The sequence below is a fragment of the Leucopleurus acutus genome, assembly GCF_964270905.1.
Source record: "Leucopleurus acutus genome assembly, chromosome: 2".
Classification (NCBI taxonomy): domain Eukaryota; kingdom Metazoa; phylum Chordata; class Mammalia; order Artiodactyla; family Delphinidae; genus Leucopleurus; species Leucopleurus acutus.
This window is the reverse complement of record NC_139143.1, coordinates 177,390,450-177,415,771: the sequence shown is the minus strand read 5'-3', so window position 1 is coordinate 177,415,771 and position 25,322 is coordinate 177,390,450. Positions and strand designations below refer to the sequence as shown.

Sequence of the window (25,322 nt, the reverse complement as noted above, 5' to 3'; positions counted from 1 at the left end):
TTTTTCTTACTTGAGAGAGTCCAGGGGACGATGCATGTCCCGGGGGCGTTGCCGCAAGATTTGGATGCCCCTTGTTTATTTCATGTGCTGAATAAGGGGAAGGGGTTGGGGGTCCCGGCTGTCTTGCTACTTGTGTTACCTGTGAGGAAATCAATTTAGTAAGAGTATTAGTAACTCAATCTTCATAAATATTGCCAAAGTAGCTAATTTTTTAAATATGGAAGTATCTGTCTCACACTTTATACTAAAGTAAGTGCCAGACTGACTAAAGGCTTAAAATTTCAAAATTGAACAAATGAAATTCCTAGAAAAAAAGACATGAATATTTTCATCCATTTGATAAAAGATTCTTGAAACATACCTAAAACTAAAAATCTTAAAGGAAAAACTATGCTAAATGAAAAAAGCCAGACTAGAAACTACATACTGTACGATGCCATTTATATGATATTTTGTGAAAGGAATGAAAAAGAAATAAATTATTTCAAGGGAAGAGGATAACTACGAAAGGGGCACAGGGAGATTCTGGGGGGATGACATAACTGTTCTGTATCATGTCTGTAGTGCAGATTACATCTCTTTGTGCTTGTCAAAACTAACAGAACTGTATACTAAAAAAGGTGAATTTTACTTTAGGTAAATTATACCTCAATAAACCTGAACCAAAAAAAGTTACTTATAGAGCATAATCTCATTTTTGTTTTTAAAGAAGTACATCTAAATATACATGTACATGCACATGTACATGTATATATATTTCTATGTGTATCTACATCTACATATGTGTGCATATATATAATATACTCACAAGTATACATGTCACATTAAAAAGATCTGTAAGAAGATACACAAAGATCTTAAAAGAAAGCATGTAGGTGTTTCTTTTTTTCCTATCATTTTTATTTTCTAATAAAGTTCAACAGTCAATCAGCTATTTTACCCAAGTTCTTAGATCCTCTGAATTCTACCATAGAGTTAAAAACTCTACCCAGGGAGAAATGAAAGTGGTCTCCAAATGACATTAGATTTTCCTGGAATTCAATCAATCAGTCAGAGGCTCTGAAGAAAGTCTACTCCTTGATAATCTAACCCTAGCATCCACTATGTCTATCTAAAACAGAAATAAATGCCTAAAGACTCAGCTACCTGTTCCCAAAGCTGAAATAAAATGGACTTACGGAGAACTAACTACAGTCAAAAGCTTACAGGCTAGTAAGAGACACGAATATGCTAAAATGTGACCAAAGTTTAAAACTGAAATTAGTTGTATTTAATTTCTTCCCTGCTTTTTAAATAGCTTTATGATTTCCTTGAAAAACTTTGTTTCCAATTTGGAGTGAAAATTACATTTATAAGGGCATGTAGGTTTACCATGAAATGTTACAGCATTTATAAATCTCATCAGGGCAATTTTTCAAAGGATAAAAGTCAGAATGCTATCTAAACATCTACTTTAGAAAATTAATAACCAGAAATGAAGAGTTCTTACAAGCAAATTTCTCACCAACAAGGCTTTATAAATTCATATTCTTGTTTCACACGCGCTAGAATAAATTATTTTGATATTCTACTAAAGCAAAGCATCAAAATGGACACATATTTTTAACATTAGGAAAAAAATTTGCACAATGAAACAAAGTGAAAGAAGTTAGCTATATAAAATGTCAAGTCAATTCTCCAATTCATTCTGATAAAACAATCAAAGATTAAATTTACCCAGGGCAAAAAATCATAATATGGAAAAATGTTTTTCAAACTGCTATTAAGAATAAATTAATATTAAAAGATACTATTACATGGCCATACTACCCAAAGTGATCTACAGACTTAGTTTGATCCCTATCAAACTACCCATGACACTTTTCACATAACTAAAACAAATAATCCTAAAATTTATATGGAACCATAAAAGACCCAGAAGTGCCAAAGCAACCCTGAGGAAACAGAACAAAGCAGGAGGCATAACCCTCGGGACTTCGGACAACACTACAAAGCTACAGTAATCAAAACAGTGTGGTATTGGAACAAAAAACAGATATATGGACGAATGGAACAGAATAGAGAGCCAGAAATAAACTCACACACCTATGGTCAGTTAATCTTCAACAAAGGGGACAAGAATATACAATGGAGAAAAGACAGTCTCTTTAGCAAGAGTGGTGTTGGAAAGTTGAACAGCCGCATGTAAATCAATGAAGTTAGAACACACCCTCATACCATACACAAAAATAAACTCAAAATGGCTTAAAGACTTAAATATAAGACACAACGTCACAAAACTCCTAGAAGAGAACACAAGCAAAACATTTTCTGCCATAAACCGTACCAATGTTTTCTTAGGTCAGTCCACCAAAGGTAACAGAAATAAAAGCAAAAATTAACAAATGGGATATAATCAAACTTATAAGTTTTTGCACAACAAAGGAAACCATAAACAAAATGGATAACCTACAGGCTGGGAGAAAATATTTGCAAATGATGCAACCAACAAGGGCTTAATTTCCAAAATATAAAAACAGCTCATACAACTCAATAACCAAAAAAAAAAAAAAATTGAAAAGTGGGCATAAGACCTAAATAGACATTTTTCCAAAGAAGACATACAGATGGCTCATAGGCACATGGAAAGATGCTCAACAGTGCTCATTATTAGAGAAATGCAAACCAAAACTACAATGAGGTATCACCTCACACCAGTCAGAATAGCCATCATTAAAAAGTCTACAAATAACAAATGCTGGAGGGGGTGTGGAGAAAAGGGAACCTTCCTACACTGTTGCTGGGAATGTAAACTGGTGCAGCCACTATGGAAATAAGTACGTAAGTTCCTTCAGAAACTAAAAATAGAGTTGCCATATGATCCAGCAATCCCATTCCTGGGAATATACCCAGATAAAACTATAATTCAAAAAAATACGTGCACCCCTATGTTCATAGCAGCACTATTTACTACAGCCAAGACATGGAAATAAAGAAGATGTGGTACACACACACACACACACACACACACACACACACACAGAGGAATATTACTCAGCCATTAAAAAGAATGAAATAATGCCATTTGCAGCAACACGGACGAACCTAGAGACTATCATACTAAGTGAAGTAAGTCATAAAGAGAAAGACAAATACAATATGATATCACTTATATGCGGAACCTAAAATACAACACAAATGAACATTTCTATGAAAGAGAAACAGACTCACAGATATAAACTGACTTGTGGTTGCCAAGAGGGAGGGGGGTTGGGGAGGGATGGAGTAGGAGTTTGGGGTTAGCAGATGCGAATTATTATATATACAATGGATAAACAAGGTCCTACTATATGGCACAGGGAAGCATATTCAATATCCTGTGATAAACCACAATGGAAAAGAATATGAAAAAGAATGTGTAACTGAATCACTTTGCTATACAGCAGAAATTAATACATTATAAATCAACTATCCTTCAATAAAATTTAAAAATAAATAAAATATATTACTACATGCATATCACAAATAACACAATAAGTTTTTTTTAAAAAACTTCACCCCAATATTGCCAAGGAACTAAGGAAACAGGACGTAGACAGGATACTGTGAATGCGTTTACCATGTCCCCAAAACTACAGAGCAATGCATCACAGCTGCCTTAAAACCACACCCAAAGAATGATTCCATTTTGGAATACATACCCTGAAGAAATAATCTTACCTCAAAAACTAGGAACTTAAATATATGAGAGCAAAAAAAGGTAAAAATAGCAAATAATGAGAAAATAAAGTAACATAACTGAAGACATAAAAAATACATAGATGTGAACTGCCACCAATTGAAATGAATATGTGAAATAATCAAGAGTAAAAAAGATACACCCTTTAGAACTACAAAGAGATTCTTCTATGTTCTACTGACAAAGACCAGAATAACTAAATCAATGATTTCAGATAAAGATTAGTGTTCAGTGCCCGCGTGCCACAAACTACAGAGCCCACAGGCTCTGGAGCCCATGCGCCATACATAACTAGAGAGAAGCCCATGCACCGCAAGGAAGAGCCTGCGTGCTGCAACAAAAGATCCTGTATGCCACGACGAAGATCCCGCGTGCCACAACTAAGACCCGACACCGCCAAAGATAAAAAAATATAAATACACAAATATTTAAAAAAAAAAAGATTGGTGTTCATGTTTCCCTGAAAACTGCTTAAGTGCACTTTTTAGAATATTGTTATCACCCCATGAAATACAGATGTTTGACAAAAGGCATTTAGCCAAAGCACACGCTACTGCTAACATTAAAATTTTCCTTAAAGCAAGCACCAGTGAAAAACAACCTTCATAGGCAAATATCCCTGAAGTATGCATTCTCTGCTGTTCCTAAAGAGGTAGGCAAATTGCAGGAATCCTTTGGTATTGTATATTCTAGTAGAGTATTCCCTCCCAAATTTGGAGGTTTCTACTAATAAAAGCAAACCAAAGAAAATAAACCTGTATCAAAATAATAGGAGAATCATGTCATTCTTAAAAATTCTCCCAAAAAAAGCTACTACATGCAATAAATCTCTGGCCTTCACTGTGATCTATTTAATTCAAAAAGATCCCCTATTACAACTGTCATACTGCATTACGTACTACATGTTTGCTTTTAGTGTACTATAGAGCTTACTATCTTTGCCCAGGAAAAAGGTATACCATCTTCAATTAGAAATTATACAAAATATAAGTAGGTAACACAACCCTATCCCAAGGAAATGGCACAAGGTCTAATGAAGTTGTTGAGGATAAAATTCAAAATTACATGAAACTCTGAATATCTTCTTTCAAAATATTCCTAGATGAATGATTATTGAATTTTCTAGTCTCTGGCTACAGTTTCTTCTCCTCTCTGGCTAACTTATTCCATTTCAGATCATACTGTTATAATCCATGTCCTTTAAAGGTAGTGACAAGAGGTTCTCATGTAAAGGGGAAAAAACCATGTTTTCCCATTATTTATTATTAGTACCGTCTCAATTATGGAGGCTGGGAGTAGAAGTATAAAGTAGCTAATTATGGCAACTACTTAACCACCTCCAAAGCTAGAATATTTTTGTCTTTTATGTAATATTCATCTTAAGCAAAACTAATCAAACATTTTGCAGTATGCAGAGTGTGTGTGTGTGTGTGTGTCTCCTGTATTTAAGTTTAAAAGATTATATGTCCAAGAAACATTTACTTTTTATAGATATTATAGTTTTGCATTGGCAATAATGTAGAGCATCCAGAATTCTCATTCATATGCTGGTGGAAATGTAAATTGGTATAAGCTCTTTGGGAAAGAATTTGGCATTAGTTAGTAACGTTGAAAACAAGTATACCCTGTAACCTAGCTCTTCCTAGGTATACATTTGCGAGAAACAGGAAAATGTGCACCAAGGTACGTGTACAAAAATGTCCATAGTTGCATTGTTCTTACTACCCAAAACTGGAAATAACACTGCCATTCATTAGCAGGAGAATGGATCAATAATGAAATATTTTCCTATGTGGACATCAAATTTAAAACTACAGCAACACATCACAACTTGAATGACACTCATTAATGATACTGAGTGAAAGAGAACACAGAAGACTACAGAGTATGATTCCAAAAAAGTTCCAAAACAAACAAAACTTGACTATACTAATTTAGAAATGCATAAATGGATGGCAACACTGTAAATAAGAGCAGGAATTTTTTTTTAAGGCAGATATATTGGGAAGACAAGGAATTAAGATCAGGTAAGGCCACATTATGTTTTATTTTTTCACACCTGAGGGGTGAGACATAGATTTTGCTTTAAAATTATTTGTTAAACTCTACTTTTATGTTTTATGCACTTCTATGCACGAATGTTATAATCCTCTTCCACTCCCTAAAACAGTTTACAGACCAAAACAAGCAAATTACTTAGGACCTGGGGTAAAATACTAGTTACACTGGTACTAGTTATACTGCTGTTCTACAAGGAGTAAGAATATGAAAAGAAAATAAATTAAAAGAAAACCTCTAAAATTTTTATCTTGGTGGAAACTTCAGCTAGCTAGTAAATTTTCATTCAAGAGTTCTACCTAGGGGCCTCCCTGGTGGCGCGGTGGTTGTGAGTCCGCCTGCCGATGCGGGGGACACGGGTTCGTGCCCCAGTCTGGGAAGATCCCATATGCCGTGGAGCGGCTTGGCCTGTGAGCCATGGCCACTGAGCCTGCGCATCCGGAGCCTGTGCTCTGCAACGGGAGAGGCCACAGCAGTGAGAGGTCCGCGTACAGCAAAAAAAAAAAAGAAAAAAGAAAAAGAGTTCTACCTAAAATCATCTCCTATAAAATCAATGATACTTTGTGGTTGCTGACCAAATGTAACTTGAAGAATCTTTTGAGAGTTTAAAGCTAAACCATAAAGGCCATGGAAGCTAAGATGAGTCAGTAAGCATAAAGTTGAGGGCCTCCTTGTTGGCGCAGTGGTTAAGAATCCGCCTGCCAATGCAGGGCACACGGGTTTGAGCCCTGGTCCGGGAAGATCCCACATGCTGCAGAGCAACTAAACCCGTGCACCACAACTACTGAACCTGCGCTATAGAGCCCAAGAGCCACAACTACTGAGTCTGTGCACCACAACTACTGAAGCCCAGGCGCCCTAGAACTCATGCTCCGCAACAAGAGAAGCCACCGCAATGAGAAGCCCATACACCGCAATGAAGAGCAGCCACCGCTCGATGCAACTAGAGAAAGCCCACGTGCAGCAATGAGGACCTCCACACAGCCAAAAATAAATAAATAAAATAAATAATAATAAATTTTTTTTAAAGTTGCTTTATTCAGTACTAAATTACCTGATTTGAAAAAATATTCTGGTCAATTAAAGGCTATAATACATAAACTACAATTTTCAAATAATAGTAATTTAAAAATTAAAGTTTCCTGAACATGATCATTCTCTCATGACCCCAGAGCAATGAAAATACTATGTGGGAAACAGATGTGGGGGAAAAATGGCCAGGTTTAAGCAACAGGAAGTAGGGACTATGGAGAACTGGACAGAATACCCATCCCCCATAGGGCAGTAGATACTCAGATACTCAGCAGTAGCCAAGTGCTGCCATTCAGGAATTCCAAATAAGCCATGCAGTATCTTCCAAGTTTTCAAGAAAAACTAAAAATAAAGATTTTTACATGAAATTTTCCTGACCTCCAAAACACTGTACAAGCCAAATAAAGCACATCTGTAGATTAAGTACACAGGCATTAAAAAAAAAAGTACACAGGCCGCCAGCGTGTGAATCTGGCTCTAGGGGCACCTCATGATCATCACCAAATATGAACTTTCTGGGTTTTTTTTTTTTTTTTGACAAAACAAAGGACTATTTATTACTTTCAACAACAGCAGTAGCCAGAGTATGAGCATTTTTGCGCCACACTTTGAACCTGAGTCCCAGGGCAACACAAAGAGGGCCAGGTGACAAGTGCACATATGGTGACTTGCATTACCTGAAAGAACACTGCACTTAGGAACTTGAATCTTTTATAATGGGCAGTAAGCATGCTGCCTTTTGCTCCAGAAAGAGACATTATCTTTATTATACAATAAGCAGGCATGCACATTTCCTCTGAATGTCTTACACACCGCCATGGTGTTCTTCCACCTCTGCCACTTTATGTACCAAGAGAGTAATAGGGTAAAGAAAAAAAATGAGAACAGTAAAGCACTGATGAATTTATTCAGAATATTCCAATCAGCAAATCTAGAGCGAACAAACTTTGTTTAAAGGAAGTACTCACGTATAGACCTGTGACTGAATTCTAGACAGTCATTGAATGAATACAGATATGTTGTTAAACGTTATATACACATATATACAGTAGTATATCTTTATTCATTGCATCTACATAATATATGCATATATTGCACAATATATGCAATAAAAACATAGCACTTAAAAACACAATAATTAAATCTTTATTAAAAGAATTACAAAGGATTCCTATCAAGAAATATTAATGTTTTCAGCAAAAAATGACTAATATAAAGGTTAAAAGGGCACATAGTTTATGTCTGAGAAGCCACCCCGTAACTTTTTAGCCCAAGATGAAGTTTATTTAGTGAAGTCATCTAAAAGCATTCCAGGGCTTCCCTGATGGCGCAGTGGTTGAGAGTCCGCCTGTCAATGCAGGGGACGCGGGTTCGTGCCCGGGTCCGGGAAGATCCCACATGCCGCGGAGCGGCTGGGCCCGTGAGCCATGGCCGCTGAGCCTGCGCTCCGCAGCGGGAGAGGCCACAGCACTGAGAGGCCCACGTACCGCAAAAAAATAAAAATAAAAGCATTCCAACAGCTGCAATTCCCACATGGAAATGACCAAGTTCAATTTCTGGTAGACTGGAAAGATTCCAAAGCTTTTCTTACTTGGTTAATTTCAATACTCTATGAGATCCTCTAGCAGCTGAATGGATAAGCAGTTTCTCCTTCTGATTAGTTTTTCATGTATATCATCCTAGTTCTTCCTTCAGGTCATTTATTTCCCAATATCTAGAGATATTTTTAATTACAGATATTGGGAAATAAATAGAAGCTGGTTTAGTCAACTAAAAAGGAACATTACAGTGGATACTAGATACGTATCATGACATTTTTCAAAGTCTCTCTGACATTACCACTGCCAATCCCCTCCCATAACCAAGAAAAAGAGAAAGTAAGTGACTTTCCTCTTTGTTCTACTCTTAGCTACACTTATTAGGTTGAACCATATGGAACTTCAGATATTCAAGTTGTTTTTCACATTAAAAAAAAGGCAATTTCATGATTCCAGTAATACTTAAATACTCAAGCAAACAGATGCTATCATGGACAGTTCTGATAAATGTAATATTTAAACAAAGGATGTCACAGTCATCAACATCTGCAGCCCTCCAATGTGAGCTGGTGAGCCCTGAGGAAACTCAGCACTGAAAAGACTACCTGCCGGGACTTCCCTGGTGATCCAGTGGTTAAGAATCCCCCTTCCAATGCAGTAGACGCGGGTTCGAGCCCTGGTCAGGGAACTAAGATCCCACATGCCACGGGGCAACTAAACCCGCACACCGCAACCTACTGACCTAGCGCGATCTAGAGCCTGTGGCCCACAACTACGATAGTCAGAGTGCCACAACTACTGAGCTCACGCACTCTAGAGCCCATGGGCCACAAGAGAGCCCTCATGGGACTTCCCTGGTGGCACAGTGGATAAGACTCTGCACTCCCAATGCAGGGGGCTCAGCTTCGATCCCTGGTCAAGGCACTAGATCCCACACGCATGCCACAACCAAGAGTTCGAATGCCACAACTAAGGAGGCTGCCTGCCGCAACTAAGACCCGGCGCAACCAAATAAAATAAATAAATAAATAAATCTTTTTTTAAAAAGAGAGAGAGAGAGAGAGAGAGGACCCTTGTGCCGCAACTACCAAGTCCGTGAGCTCTGGAGCCTGCTCACCACAACTAGCGAGAAGCACATGTGCTACAACGAAGAGCCCATGCACCACAACGAAAGATCCCACACGTTACACCCAAGATCCCACGTGCCGCAAACCAATACCCAATGCAGCCAAATAAATAAATAAATATTTTAAAATATATATATATATATACCTGCCACCTAGCAGCCATCAGACTGTAACCACTCCCTACCATGAGCCCTGAGGAAACTCAGGATGTGAAAACACAGGATACTGGCCCCAGAAAGCTGAGGTGCATACCAAAGGAATGATTTCAGTGAGCCCAGTCTCTTGCAACCTCCCATACATAGAAAAGCATTAAATTCCTTAACTTGAGAGATCTGGTTTTCTTTAATTAACAATAATCTTTTGACGTTCAGACTATCTGCCCTTTGTTACAAAACTTCAATATTACCTGGCTCCCGCCATCACCTCTCTGGAGCAGTCTCTCAGAACTATCTGAAATGCTGTCTCCCGAACTGCAGTCTGCATTTTTGCCCCAAATAAAACTTAACTCGCATCTCTCATGTTGTGCTTTTTTTTTTTTTAAGTCATCAGTTCTATCATGGACTCTGTAGTACTGGGTTCAATTCTGAAGATTGTTTCTTTTCATATTTATTAATTGGCAATGGAAACAAGAGAAAGAAAAGCAGATTAGCTGCTTTTTCAATGTTAACAGTTGAGTACCTACCACAGATCAGTAACAATAGAATAAAACTAAGAAAAAAACATCTGGGACTTCCCTGGTGGTGCAGTGGTTGAGAGTCCGCTGCCGATGCAGGGGACACGGGTTCGTGCCCCGGTCTGGGAGGATCCCACATGCCGCGGAGCGGCTGGGCCCAGGAGCCATGGCTCCTGTGCCTGCGCGTCCAGAGCCTGTGCTCCACAACGGGAGAGGCCACAGCAGTGAGAGGCCCGTGTACCGCAAAAAAAAAAAAAAAAAAAAAAACACCTGGCCTCCAAGCATGTCTAGGTATAAAAGGTAACAAACAGCACACCAAGTGTAAATCCTTCAGGGCCAGAGGACAAATTGTTGCAAGCAGAATTCTAAAATGGTTCTCAATATTCCTGTCTCTGGTGCACGTACCCTGTATAATTCCTTCTCCTTAATATACCAGTGAATATGATGGAATATCACTCCTATGACTAGGTAACTACACAGTTGACTTCAAGTTAATCAAGAAAGAGATTATCCTGGGTGGGTATGAACTTACTAGGTGAGCTCTTTAAAACACAGTGAATCAAAAAGGTACTCTCCTGTTTTCTTTTTCTTTTTCTAATTTATTTTTTATATTTATTTTTGGCTGTGTTGGGTCTTCGTTTCTGTGCAAGGGCTTTCTCTAGTTGCAGCAAGCGGGGGCCACTCTTCATCACGGTGCGCGGGCCTCTCACTATCGCAGCCTCTCTTGTTGCGGAGCACAGGCTCCAGACGCGCAGGCTCTATAGTTGCGGCGCACAGGCCCAGCTGCTCCACGGCATGTGGGATCTTCCCGGACCAGGGCTTGAACCCGTGTCCCCTATATTGGCAGGCAGATTCTCAACCACTGCGCCACCAGGGAAGCCCCTCTCCTGCCTTCTTAAAGACTAAGCTGACTTACAGGTTATGCAAGGACCACATAGCAAGGACCCAAAGGTAGCCTCTAGGAGCTGAGAGCAATCCCTAGCCAACAGCCAGCAAGAAAACAGGGACCTCAGTCCAACAACTACAAGGAAATAAATTCTTCCAACTATCCTAATGTGTATGGAAGTGAACCCCAAGCCTTACATGAGATTCCAGTCCTTGCCAACACTTTAATTTCAGCATGGTCCTGAGCAGAGGACCCTGCTAGCCCAGACCCACAGAATCTGTGAAGTAATAAATGGGTGCTATTTTAAGCTGTTAATTCTGTGGTGATTTGTTACATAGTAATAACAAAAACTAGGAAAAGACCTCACATGGCACAGAAACAACAGGTATAACATAAGACCCTGAGATCTTGACAAGGTCAAGAAATGGGAGTGATTAAACTGTTACAAGTAGGGGGTCCGGGGTAGTCCCCCCATCATGAGGCTAAAAGGAGATGGCAGCAGAGGCAATATTACTTAAAGACTTGTAGGCATGATAAGGACTTGGGATATTATTCTAAGTGGAATAGAAAGCTAATGGAAATTTTTCTTTTTTTTTTTTTTTTTTTTGGCTGCGCTGGGTCTTCATTGCAGCGCACAGTCTTCTCTAGTGGTGGCATGTAAAGCCTCATTAGTTGCAGCACGCAGGCTTAGTTGCCCCACGGCATGTGGGATCTTAGTTCCCCGACCAGGGATCGAACCCACAACCTCTGCATTGGAAGGGGGATTCTTAACCACTGGACCACCAGGGAAGTCCCACTATTGGAAATTTTAAGCAGGAGCATGACTAGATCTGATGCTTTCCAAAGATCACTTTGGTTGCTTTGTGAAAAGAAAGAATTGAAGAGTACAAGAATGGAAACAGATTCATTTAAAAGCTATCACAATAAGCTAGGCCAAAACTGATGATAGCTTAGAACAGTAAAAATAAAGATGAAAAGAAGTGGACCAATTTGGGTTGTATATTAGAGGCAGAGCCAAACAGAATTGCTACTGATTTGACTGAACGGAAGGGACAGAAGGGAATGAGGATTGACTGATTCACTTATTTAATATACATTTATTGAGAACAAATTGTATGCTATGCACTGGTACATGGGATACAAAATTAGGTGAATAAGGCTCTAAAATCTCTGTCTTCATGGAGTTTACATCCTAGCTGAAGGTAATAAGATAATCGTAACAGATTTAATAATTTTTTAAATATATATTTTAAAGTGATAACTATTATGGAAATACAGGATGGCTTTTAAGTTTATGGCTTGAAATATTCAGTGGGTGGAGATATTCATGTGAGATAGGGAGAGCAGATTTAGGGGAAAGGGTAATCAAAAGCAATATATGCCTATTAGATATCCAAATGGAAGTGTAAGTAGCCAGTTCAATATCTGAATCTAAGCTCAGAAGAGGAGTCAGGGCTAGAGAAGATAAATTTAGTAGTAGGTTCATATCAAAGTTTCAGGTAGTCTCTAAGCTAATTCTGAAAACTAGCAAACGAAAATATGAAGAAGTTTGACTTTATAAACCAGGGGCAAAAAACAAAGCTAAATTTATTTCTGGATCTATTTGGTCAGTGTTAATTGTTGCATATTCAAGACAGTGCTCACCCTCCTCTCAATGGAATCCATATGGCTAATTTCTCTGCTCAGAATTATAAAAGAACAAACAAGATTATCATAAGATGAATCAGTAATGTCCTAAACTAAAACTAAACCAAAGTGAGAATCTCAGAATTTTAAAGACAGAAGGTCTTTAAGACCTTTAAAACAAACAACCTAATTTCAGCAGTCCTAGGATCAATACAGACCTAGCACCACACAGAAGAAGGCCCAAAACAGATATTTTTTTAGACTGGTTAATTATTTTTTTTAACTGAGGTATAACTGACATATAACAAAAGTTGTTTTGTTTTGTTTAATAATGGGTCTGCTAATGTTAGGACAGAATACAAAGGACAGGACAGATAACCGTAATACAAACCAATTTGATATGATTCCTAATTTTACCTCCTCTGACATACAGTCAACAGTGACTAAGCATCAATGCTCTGTCAGGCACTGTATTAAGCTTTAAAAATGAAATAGCCCTTGCCCTTAGAAGTTCCAATAGAAAGAAAATCACAGTAAGTAAAGAAACAAATCATGTGATAAATCCTATAAGGATATGTATTTAAAGCATTGATTAAAAACCAGAAGTAACTAGGTCTGAAACTGGGGAAGGCTTAGTAAAATCTGAGTTGCACCTTGAGAAGTAAAAAGCTTGAGTTCAGACCAAGAATTAGAGATACTATTTTTAAAAGAAATTGACTGAGTACAGAGGGTAAGAAGGTAAAACATGTTCCACATGTTTTAGGTAAGGGGTTCTCTTTAGAAAGGGTTGGGGGAAAGAGAGGTGAGTGGAATGAAGCTGGTACAACTGTAGCCTGATTATAGCCAGACTGTAGAAAAACTACATATTCTTTGCCAAGATATTTTAATTTTTTGCTGTCAGCAAAGAGGAGCCACTGATTTTTTAAATGATTATGTAATCTTACCTCATTTATATTATAAGGATAAAAGAGAGGCTAGAATGTCCACCAAAAATATCTGTATACGAACGTTCCTTATTCAAAATACCCAAAAAGTGGAAATGACGCAAGTACCTATTAACTGATGAAGAGATAAATAAAATAAGGTATATCCACACAATAGATACTATTCAGCCACAAAAACATTATGCTAAGAGAAGTCAGTCATCAAAAGGACCAGATATTATATGATTCCACTTACATGAAATGTTCAGAATGGGCAAATCTACCAGAAACAGAAAGTAGATTAGTGGTTGCCTAGTGCTGGGTGACTGGGGAGTAATGGGTTAATAAGGGACACCAGGTTTCTTTTTGGGGTAATGAAAATGTCCCAAAATCGATTTTGGTGAGGGCTATACAGCTCTGAATATGCTAAGATCCAGTAACTGTACATTTAAATGGGTGAATTACATGATATTCAAATGTTGTCTCAAGATGAGAGAGACAGAGATAGAATCTAGAGCTGAGGGAGCAAACTGAGTAGTAATGGGAAAGAAGATGATTTTCATATGGGAATCAATTTCAAAGGACCAATTTGAGAAATAACAACGTTAATCAAGAGCTGCAGAGATAACTTATGGTTTCTACATGCAATACATCACAATATCCAAAGGCATCAACAGGCAACTTATGAAGATTCATGTGACTAGGAAAAGACATGGCAGATCTATAAGTATTTTATCCTATTCACCTAACCTGAACTTCACATGACTGGCTTTGGTGACACAATAGCAAACTGTATGTTCAAAATTTCTATCTTAGTTACTATTCATTTTGGTTTTATCTATTCTTCTTCCATATGCTAGAAACTGAGGCACTGAAAATACAGTAGGAGAAAACATGACCATACCTCACTTCAGCTCTATCATTTAATAGCTGTGTTACTATGGGCAAAGAACTCAGAGTTTCACTTTCTTACCTTGTAAAAAAATAAGGAAATCTTAAGAGGCATGTAATGAAAGACTAGAGATACACTTTGGAGAGTACCTAAGATAGTGCAAGACACACAAAAATTGGAAGCTACTAATATTTCTACTTACAAATTAAACATGAGGTTCATGAAGACCTTTATAGGAACATACAACTTATTTTTAAAATATACAGTTTAACTTGATATCTAGGGCATCTTTAAACATGGATATCATGAGTCTGTATTTATATATGTGCAAGATAGATAACTATTCTTAGAATATAAACGTATTAAATTAAGATGAAATAAATGAGTTTTAGGTCATTTTCCATTAGTTATAACATCAGAGATTTCAGCAGCTGAGGCATAAGCATGAGGTAACAAAGCTCTTTAATTCACTTATATCTGTTCTGTTGATATGCCCACAAAAACAAATTAGCAAAAAGTACAGGAGAACTAAGAGCAGATCATGAAACCCCATCAAAAACAAAACAAAATTAAAATGTAACACTGAATCACTGACTAAAAGAATAACTAATACATTGACTGCATAATAAAATAAATTCCTGTCCTCTGATATATTCTTTAAGGAAAGGATTACTGATTCCAAAAGGAACCCCCATCCTCTTTAGAACTAGATTTTTAATATTCTTAATATAATTCAAGTTCAGACAGTACAAAGGAAAAAACCTGAGACAAGACTGACACCATACCTAAAACTCTACATTTGGATTAGGTACAGAAATGGTTTCCCTAAGACTTAGTCTCTTTTATTTACTGGCCACATGGGAGCTCTGGAGAATCTCACAAGAAAGATTCATGGAGATTATCATTCTCCTTTAACGTAAGAGTTGACAATATAAATTCTCTTACCAGTAAAACTGGAAAAAAATATCAGATGAAAAAAGAGCAGAGATCACAAAGCAAGAGTTAAGAAGGAAACAGAATTTATAAACAAACAACACTGTTCTGTTTCACCTTTGAGTACGATTTGATTCATCAAGTGTCCAAATTGTTCTAAAAATTTGCTTAGTTATTTGTTACGGGACCAAGAATCTAACTATATTGAGAGGAAACACAGAAGAGAAAGGAGGACTGTGAAAGAACTGAAACACCACCTATCAAAGCAAAGAGTCAACTGATAACGACAAATCAAACAATGGTTAAAAAAAAAGTATTTTACTTACAGATACAGAGGTAATGCCAGAGGAACTAAAAGCAAAACTAGTAAAAAGCGGCTGTCTCTGACAGGTAAAACCAGAAGGTGAAGAGTAGGCAAGGGGTTGTTTCTTTTCATAATAAACCTTTCTATATTATTTGCTTTTTAAAAGCCATATGTATTCTACTGCTCTGTTTTCATTGAATAGATGGATAAATGTTAATCAGTTATTTAAGAATCATCATGAAGAAATTACCAAGATAACAAAGATCAAAAAGATATAGCTGTTAATAACAGTATTATTTATAAAAGCAAGAATAGAGAAATAACACAAATATTCATCAACAAAGGACTAGTTATAGGGTCTTCCCTCGTGATCCAGTGGTTAAGACTCCACGCTCCCATGCAGAGGGTGTGGGTTTGATCCCTGGTCAGTGAACTAAGATCCCACATGCTGCACAGTGAGGCCAAAATAAATAAATTAATTAAATAAATTAAAATAACAACAAAAAAAACAAATGACAGTACAAAAGAAATACTCTTATATGTAAACATCTCCATTCCTAAAAGTGCCTTCTTCCCAATATAGCCAAAACTCTTATGACGTAGTTCTGTATTTAACGACACAAATCATGGGCCACTAAAATGATGTGTAATTCTACCTTGACATGAAATGATACACATGATATGTTAGGATAAAAATTTAACTTCGAGGAATACACGTAAATACGAACAAAAATCTTTTTTAACTTACATGTGTATAACTTTTAAAGTTGTATGTGTATATTGTATATATGTCTATAAAAGTAAAAAGCATATAAAGAATTCCCAATACATATAAAGGTTTCTCTGGAAAATAATGGCTGATTCTCCTTCTCTTTACAATTTTTTTTTTTTGGCGGTACGCGGGCCTCTCACTGTTGTGGCCTCTCCCGTTGCAGAGCACAGGCTCCAGACGCGCAGGCTCACGGCCATGGCTCACGGCCATGGCTCACGGGCCCAGCCGCTCCGCGGCATGTGGGATCCTCCCGGACCGGGGCACGAACCCGTGTCCCCTGCATCGGCACGTGGACTCTCAACCACTGCGCCACCAGGGAAGCCCTACAATTTTACTTTCTGATTTTTTTCTTAACTGGTATTATTTAGTCAGAAAAAAAGTAAAGCTATGAGTCACCTGTTTAACCATATTTATAACAGTAAAAAATACATAACGCCACAGGGAATGGGTAATTGCATCCTTAAAATATATATTTAGAAATACTTTTTTTTAACATCTTTATAGGAATATAATGGTTTTACAATGGTGTGTTAGTTTCTGCTTTATAACAAAATGAATCAGTTATACATATACATATATCCCCATATCAGAAAGACTTTTTAATAAGAAGTTGTTTATAATTTTAAGGGGAATACTAAATCAAAAGTATTTTTTTCTTAAGTACAAAGCAAAACAACTGGAAGAAACATGTTTAGAATGAGTGGCATGGCCCTTTAGGTAGCAAGATAATGGGGTTTTGTTTCCTATTACACTTTTCTTTGAGTTTTTTTTTTTTTCTTCTAGCAGGCACACATAAATTTTACAGCGAGCAAACCTGCTTTTGGAACTCGCTAGTTAGGTTTCCGGATTGGCCTATAAAATCCTACTTAAGCCAATGATGTAGCTGAAGAAGACAAGGCTCACATTATCCTCTCTCTCCCTGCAGCCACTCAGAGTAATCATCACTGTTATCATCACTCTCTTATCTGTTTGCCTCATTATCTACACAGGGACAGGACTTAAGGAGTACTTACAACCATGTTTGCAGACACGTGCCCCTTCAGACATTTAACAATAAATATTACACTATATTATTAATTCCAAGACTCTCACTATTTATAATATGGCTATTTAGCAGTAAAACTGACTGAGGAGATTGCTTCAAGGGTGCAGAGTAGAAGGACATATGCTTACTCTTCTTGCGAGAGCACCGGAATCACAGCTAACTGCTGAACTCACCAGAAAAGATTCCCCACATGCAAGAACAAAGGAGAAGCTGCAATGAGACGGCAGGAGGGGCTGAATCACAATAAAATCAAATCCCATGGCTGCTGGGTAGGTGACTCACAAACTGGAGAACACTTATACCACAGAAGCCCACCCACTGGAGTGAAGGTTCTGAGCCCCACGTCAGGCTTCCCAACCTGAGGGTCTGGCAACAGAAGGAGGAATTCCTAGAGAATCAGACTTTGAAGGCTGGTAGGATTTGATTGCAGGACTTCACAGGACTGGGGGAAGCAAACACTCCATGCTTGGAGGGCATGCACAAAGTAGTGTGCACATCAGGACCCAGGGGAGGGACTGGTGACGCCATGGGAGACTGACCCGGACCTACCTGCTAGTGTTGGAGGGTCTCCTGCAGAGGTGGGGGGTTGCTGTGGCTCACCACAGGCACAAGGACACTGGCAGCGGAAGTTCTGGGAAGTACTCCTTGGCGTAAGCCCTCCCAGAGTCCACCATTAACCCAACCAAAGAGCTCCACTGGTCGACTCCAGTGCTGGGGTGCCTCAGGCTAAACAACCAACAGGAAGGGAACCCAGCCCCACCCATCAGCAGACAAGCAGATTTAAGTTTTACTGAGCTCTGCCCACCAGAGCAACACCCAGCTCTACCCACAACCAGTCCCTCCCATCAGGAAGCTTGCAGAAGGCTCTTAGATAGCCTCATCCACCAGAGGGCAGACAGCAGAAGCAAGAACTACAATACTGCAGCCTGTGGGAAAAAAACCACATTCACAGAAAGATAGACAAGATGAAAAGGCAGAGGGCTATGTACCAGATGAAGGAACAAGATACAACCCCAGAAAAACAACGAAATGAAGTGGAGATAGGCAACCTTCCAGAAAAAGAATTCAGAATAATGATAGTGAAGATGATCCAGGACCTTGGAAAAAGAATGAGGGCAAAGATCAAGAAGATGCAAGAAATATTTAACAAAACCTAGAAGAATTAAAGAACAAACACCGAGAAGAATTCAAGAACAAACAAACAAGATGAACAATATAATAACTGAAACGAAAACTGCACTAGAAGGAATCAATAGCACAATAACTGAGGCAGAAGAACGGATAAGTGACCTGGAAGACAGAGTGGTGGAATTCACTGCCACGGAACAGAATAAAGAAAAAAGAATGCAAAGAAATGAAGACAGCCTAAGAGACCTCTGGAACAACATTAAATAGAACATTCACATTATAGGGGTCCCAGAAGGAGAAGAGAGAGATAAAGGACCTGAGAAAATATTTGAAGAGATTATAGTTGAAAACTTCCCTAACATGGGAAAGAAAATAGCCACCCAAGTTCAAGGAGCACAGAGAGTCCCAGGCAGGATAAACCCAAGGAGAAACACGCCAAGACACATAGTAATCAAATTGGCAAAAATTAAAGAAAAAGAAAAATTATTAAAAGCAACAATGGAAAAAAATGACAAAAAACATACAAGGGAACTCCCATAAGGTTAACAGTTGATTTCTCAGCAGAAATTCTACAAGCCAGAAGGGAGTGGCACAATATATTTAAAGCGATGAAAGGGAAGAACCTACAACAAAGATTACTCTACCTAGCAAGGATCTCATTCAGATTGGATGGAGAAATCAAAAGCTTTACAGACAAGCAAAAGCTAAGAGGATTCAGCACCACCAAACCAGCTCTACAACAAATGCTAAAGGAAACACAAGAGAAGAAAAGGACCTACAAAAACTAACCCAAACGAATTAAGAAAATGGTAACAGGAACATACATATCCATAATTACCTTAAATGTGAAAGGATTAAATACTCCAACCAAAACACAGGTTTGCTGAATGGATACAAAAACAAGACCCATATATATGCTGTCTACAAGAGACCCACTTCAGACCTAGGGACATGTACTGACTGAAAGTGAGGGGATGGAAAAAGATATTCCATGCAAATGGAAATCAAAAGAAAGCTGGAGTAGCAATACTCATATCAGATAAAATTGACTTTAAAATAAAGAAAGTTACAAGAGACAAGGAAGGACACTACATAATGATCAAGGGATCAATCCAAGAAGAAGATACAACTACTGTAAATATTTATGCACCCAACATAGGAGCACCTCAAAACATAAGGCAACTGCTAACAGCTATAAAAGAGGAAATTGACAGTAACACAATAATAGTGGGGGACTTTAACACCTCACTTACACCAATGGACAGATCATCCAAAATGAAAATAAAGAAACAGAAAAAAAAAAAAAAAGAAACAGAAGCTTTAAATGACACAATAGACCAGACAGATTTAATTGATATTTATAGGACATTCCATCCAAAAACAGCAGATTACACTTTCTTCTCAAGTGCGCACGGAACATTCTCCAGGATTGATCACATCTTGGGTCACAAATCAAGTCTTGGTAAATTTAAGAAAATTCAAATGATATCAAGCGCCTTTTCCAACTACAACACTATGAGATTAGAAATCAATTACGGGGGGAAAAAACGTAAAACACACAAACACATGGAGACTAAACAATACGGTACTAAATAACCAAGAGATCACTGAAGAAATCAAAGAGGAAATCAAAAAATACCTAGAGACAAATGACAACAAAAACGTGACCACCCAAAACCTATGCGATGCAGCAAAAGCAGTTCTAAGAGGGAAGTTTACAGCAATACAATCCTACCTCAAGAAACAAGAAAAAACTCAAATAACCCATCTAACCTTACACCTGAAGGAACTAGAGAAAGAACAAACAAAACCCAAAGTTAGTAGAAGGAAAGAAATCATAAAGATCAGAGCAGAAATAAATGAAATAGAAACAAAGAAAACAATAGCAAGAATCAATAAAACTAAAAGCTGGTTTTCTGAGAAGATAAACAAAATTGATAAACCTTTAGCCAGACTCATCAAGGAAAAAGGGAGAGGACTCAAATCAATAAAATTAGAAATGAAAAAGGAGAAGTTACAACAGACACCGCAGAAATACAAAGCATCCTAAGAGACTACTACAAGCAACTCTATGCCCATAAAATGGATAACCTGGAAGAAATGGACAAATTCTTAGAAAGGTATAATCTTCCAAGACTGAACCAGGAAGAAATAGAAAATATGAACAGACCAATCACAAGTAATGAAATTGAAACTGTAACTAAAAATCTTCCAACAATTGGGAGATTGGGATTGACATATATACACTAATATGTATCAAATGGAGAACTAATAAGAACCTACTGTATAAAAAAATAAATTCAAAAAAAAAAAAAAAGTCTTCCAACAAACAAAAGTCCAGGACCAGATGGCTTTACAGGTGAATTCTATCAAACATTTAGAGAAGAGCTAACACCCATCCTTCCCAAACTCTTCCAAACAATTGAAGAGGAAGGAACACTCCCAAACTCATTCTACGAGGCCAACACCACCCTAATACCAAAACCAGACAGAGACACTACAGAAAAAGAAAATTACAGACCAAAAAAGAAAATTACAGACCAACATCACTGATGAATATAGGTGCAAAAATCCTCAACAAAATACTAGCAAACAGAATCCAGCAACACATTAAAAGGATCATACACCATGATCAGGTGGGATTTATCCCAGGGATGCAAGGATTCTTCAATATATGTAAATCAATCAATGTGATAAACCATATTAACAAACTGAAGAAGAAAAACCATATGCTCATCTCAATAGATGCAGAAAAAGCTTTTGACAAAATTCAACACCCATTTATGATAGAAACTCTCCAGAAAGTGGGCATAGAAGGAACCTATCTCAACATCATAAAGCCCATATATGACAAACCCATGCAAACATCATTCTCAATGGTGCAATCTGAAAGCATTTCCTCTAAGATTAGGAATAAGACACGGATGTCCACTCTCGCCACTATTACTGAACAGAGTCTTGGAAGTCCTAGCCACAGCAATCAGAGAAGAAAAAAAAAAATAAGGGGGCTTCCCTGGTGGCGCACTGGTTGAGAGTCCGCCTGCCGATGCAGGGGACGCAGGTTCATGTCCCGGTCCGGGAAGATCCCACATGCCGCTGAGCGGCTGGGCCCATGAGCCATGGCCGCTGAGGCTGCGCGTCCGGAGCCTGTGCTCCGCAACGGGAGAGGCCACAACAGTGAGAGGCCCACATACCGCAAAAAAATTTAAAAAAATCGTAATAAGGAATACAACTTGGAAAAGAAGAAGTAAAACTGTCACTGTTTGCTGATGACATGATACTATACATAGAGAATCCTAAAGATGCCACCAGAAAACTACTAGAGCTAATCAATGTATTTGGTAAAGTTGCAGGATACAAAATTTACGCACAGAAATCTCTTGCATTCCTATACACTAACAACTAAAGATCAGAAGGAGAAATTAAGGAAACAATCCCATTCACCACTGCAACAAACAGAATAAAATACCTAGGAATAAACCTACCTAAGGAGGCAAAAGACCTGTACTCAGAAAACTATAAGACACTGATAAAAGAAATCAAAGATGACACAAACAGATGTAGAGATATACCATGTTTGTGGATTGGAAGAATCAATATTGTGAAAATGACTATACTACCCAAAGCAATCTACAGATTCAATGCAATCCCTATCAAATTACCATTGGCATTTCTTACAGAACTAGAACAAAAAATCTTAAAACATGTATGGAGACAGAGAAGACCCTGAATAGCCAAAGCAATCTTGAGGGAAGAAAATGGAGCTGGAGGAATCAGATTCCCTGACTCCAGACTATACTACAAAGCTACAGTAATCAAGACAATATGGTACTGGCACAAAAACAGAAATATAGATCAATGGAACAGAATAGAAAGCCCAGAGATAAACCCACACACCTATGGTCAACTAATCTATGACAAAGGAGGCAAAGATACACAATGGAGAAAGGACAGTCTCTTCAATAAGTGGTGCTTAGAAAACACGACAGCTACATGTAAAAGAATGAAATTAGAACACTACCTAACACCACACGCAAAAATAAACTCAAGGGCTTCCCTGGTGGCACAGTGGTTGAGAGTCCACCTGCCGATGCAGGGGACATGGGTTCGTGCCCCGGTCTGGGAGGATCCCACGTGCCACGGAGCGGCTGGGCCCCTGAGCCATGGCTGCTGAGCCTGCGCGTCCAGAGCCTGTGGTCCGCAACGGGAGAGGCCACAACAGTGAGGGGCCCGCGTACCGCAAAAAAAAAAAAAAAAAAAACTCAAAATGGATTAAAGACCTAAACATAAGACCAGACACTATAAAACTCTTAGAGGAAAACACAGAACACTCTTTGACATAAATCACAGCAAGATCTTTTTTGACCCACCTCCTAGAGTAATGAAATAAAAACAAAAATAAACAAATGGGACCTAATGAAACTTAAAAGCTTTTGAACAGCAAAGGAAACTATCAACAAGACAAAAAGACAACTCCCAGAATGGGAGAAAATATTTGCAAATGAATCACAAACAAAGGATTAATCTCCAAAATATATAAACAGCTCATGCAGCTCAATATTAAAAGAACAAACAACCCAATCAAAAAAATGGGCAGAACACCTAAATAGACATCTCTCCAAAGAAGACATACAGATGGCCAAGAGGCACATGAAAAGCTGCTCTACATCACTAATTATTAGAGAAATGCAAATCAAAAGTACAATGAGGTATCACCTCACACCGGTTAGAATGGGCATCATCAGAAAATCTACAAACAACAAATGCTGGAGAGGGTGTGGAGAAAAGGGAACCCTCTTACACTGTTGGTGGGAATGTAAATTGATACAGCCACTATGGAGAACAGTATGGAGGTTCCTTAAAAAACTAAAAATAGAATTGCCATATGATTCAACAATCCCACTACTGGGTATATACCCAGAGAAAACCATAATTCAAAAAGACACATGCACCCCAATGTTCATTGCAGCATTATTTACAATAGCCAGGTCATGGAAGCAACCTAAATGCCCATAGACAGACGAATGGATAAAGAAGATGTTGTACATATATATACAATGGAATATCACTCAGCCACAAAAAGGAACGAAATTGGGTCATTTGTAGAGACATGGATGGACCTAGAGACTGTCATACAGAATGAAGTCAGAAAGAGAAAAACAAATAGTGTATATTAACGCATATATGTGGAATCTAGAAAAATGGTACAGATGAATCGGTTTGCAAGGCAGAAATAAAGACACAGATGTAGAGAACAAACGTATAGACACCAAGGAGGGAGAGTGTGTGTGTGTGTGGTGGGAGTGATGAATTGAGAGACTGGGGTTGACATATATACACTAATATGTATAAAACAGATAATTAATAAGAACCTGCTGTATAAAAAATAAATTAAGTTAAATTTTAAAAAAACAAAACTGATTTAGAATATCAACTCATAAATACCAGGGATAACTCCGGTGGCCAGAGCTGCCTTCCAGTGGTATAAAGGGATAGGGCCAAGATAGTAAATAGATTTTTATTTCTTTCATTGCTAATAGTAGCCCAGAAAACTGTCTTAAGATTCCAAGGTCCTTTCCTGATTCAGTAATAAAACGTTAGCCAATTAGAGATGACGGTCTTGGGAAAAGGAACAGAGTGATAAGGAATTCTAAGTCCAATCTTTTTTTTTCTTTAACATCTTTATTGGAGTATAATTGCTTTACAATGTTGTGTTCGTTTCTGCTGTATAACAAAGTGAATCGACTATATGTTTACATATATCCCCATATCCCCTCCCTCTTGCATCTCCCTCCCATCCTCCCTATTCCGATCATTTATTAAACTACCTTTACAGGCAAAAAATAACACTCTACATAAGCATGAGAAATTAACTCCTCCTTTTTCAAGAAATATATACTTTGTAGGCCATTTGCTGTCCTTGTTCTCAGAAGAGGAACCACTGAAAACTGACCTGAGGAGTGATGGCTTTTATATGTTCAAAAACCCCATTATCAAAGCTCTTAACTTTCCACCATGGACATGGCTGTATGTGAGTAGGGACATTACTGGTATAGATTTTACAACTGCAATAGTAGCAGCCATTTCCCACTATACAACTTATGCTCTTTATTTCTTTCTCCTGATCTTCATTTATTGATAATGAACCATTTATCTAACTGCTCAAGGTAAGTGAATTCTGCTTTTAAGTCCAAGATATTAGAACTTGGTATTTAACTATAAACAAACATAAATTCAGTTACATTATCAAAGTCCCAATATTAAGCTGCTCTGGCACAGACCAAGTCACATGAAACGTGATATATGTTTCCATACTGAGGATGAGTGAAAGATCATCACTTTCTGGAGAAAAAGCTTGAAACAAAGAACACAAGCAGAGGGTAAACTGATTCAAGTTATCTTACAAGTAGGCCCAACAGCATTAATAAAAGAGCATGGGTTTTTCATACCAAGACCTGGGTTTAAATTCTGGCTCCACCACACAGAAGCTATACAAGCAAATTACCTAAATTCACTTTCTTCCTCTATAAAAGGACTACCCTCAAGATTCACTGAACACACTAAATGGGACAAAATGCACCATAATGCCTATTATATAAAACGTGTTCCCAAAATGGTAGCTATTGTAGTATTTCGCTGTTTAAAAATATTTCAACTTATTTAAACT

The 25,322-nt window shown here is 37.9% G+C and overlaps 1 protein-coding gene across 1 annotated transcript in view; it reads right to left on the bottom strand.

Annotated features, from left to right (window-relative positions):
- Window positions 1–25,322, bottom strand: part of EIF4G3 (eukaryotic translation initiation factor 4 gamma 3) — a 370,424-nt gene that overhangs the window by 241,820 nt on the left and 103,282 nt on the right. Inside the window, exon 3 of the mRNA XM_082833610.1 lies at window positions 11–139. The gene's annotated coding sequence lies outside the window, so the exon portion shown is untranslated. The remainder of the gene's footprint in view (window positions 1–10; window positions 140–25,322) is intronic.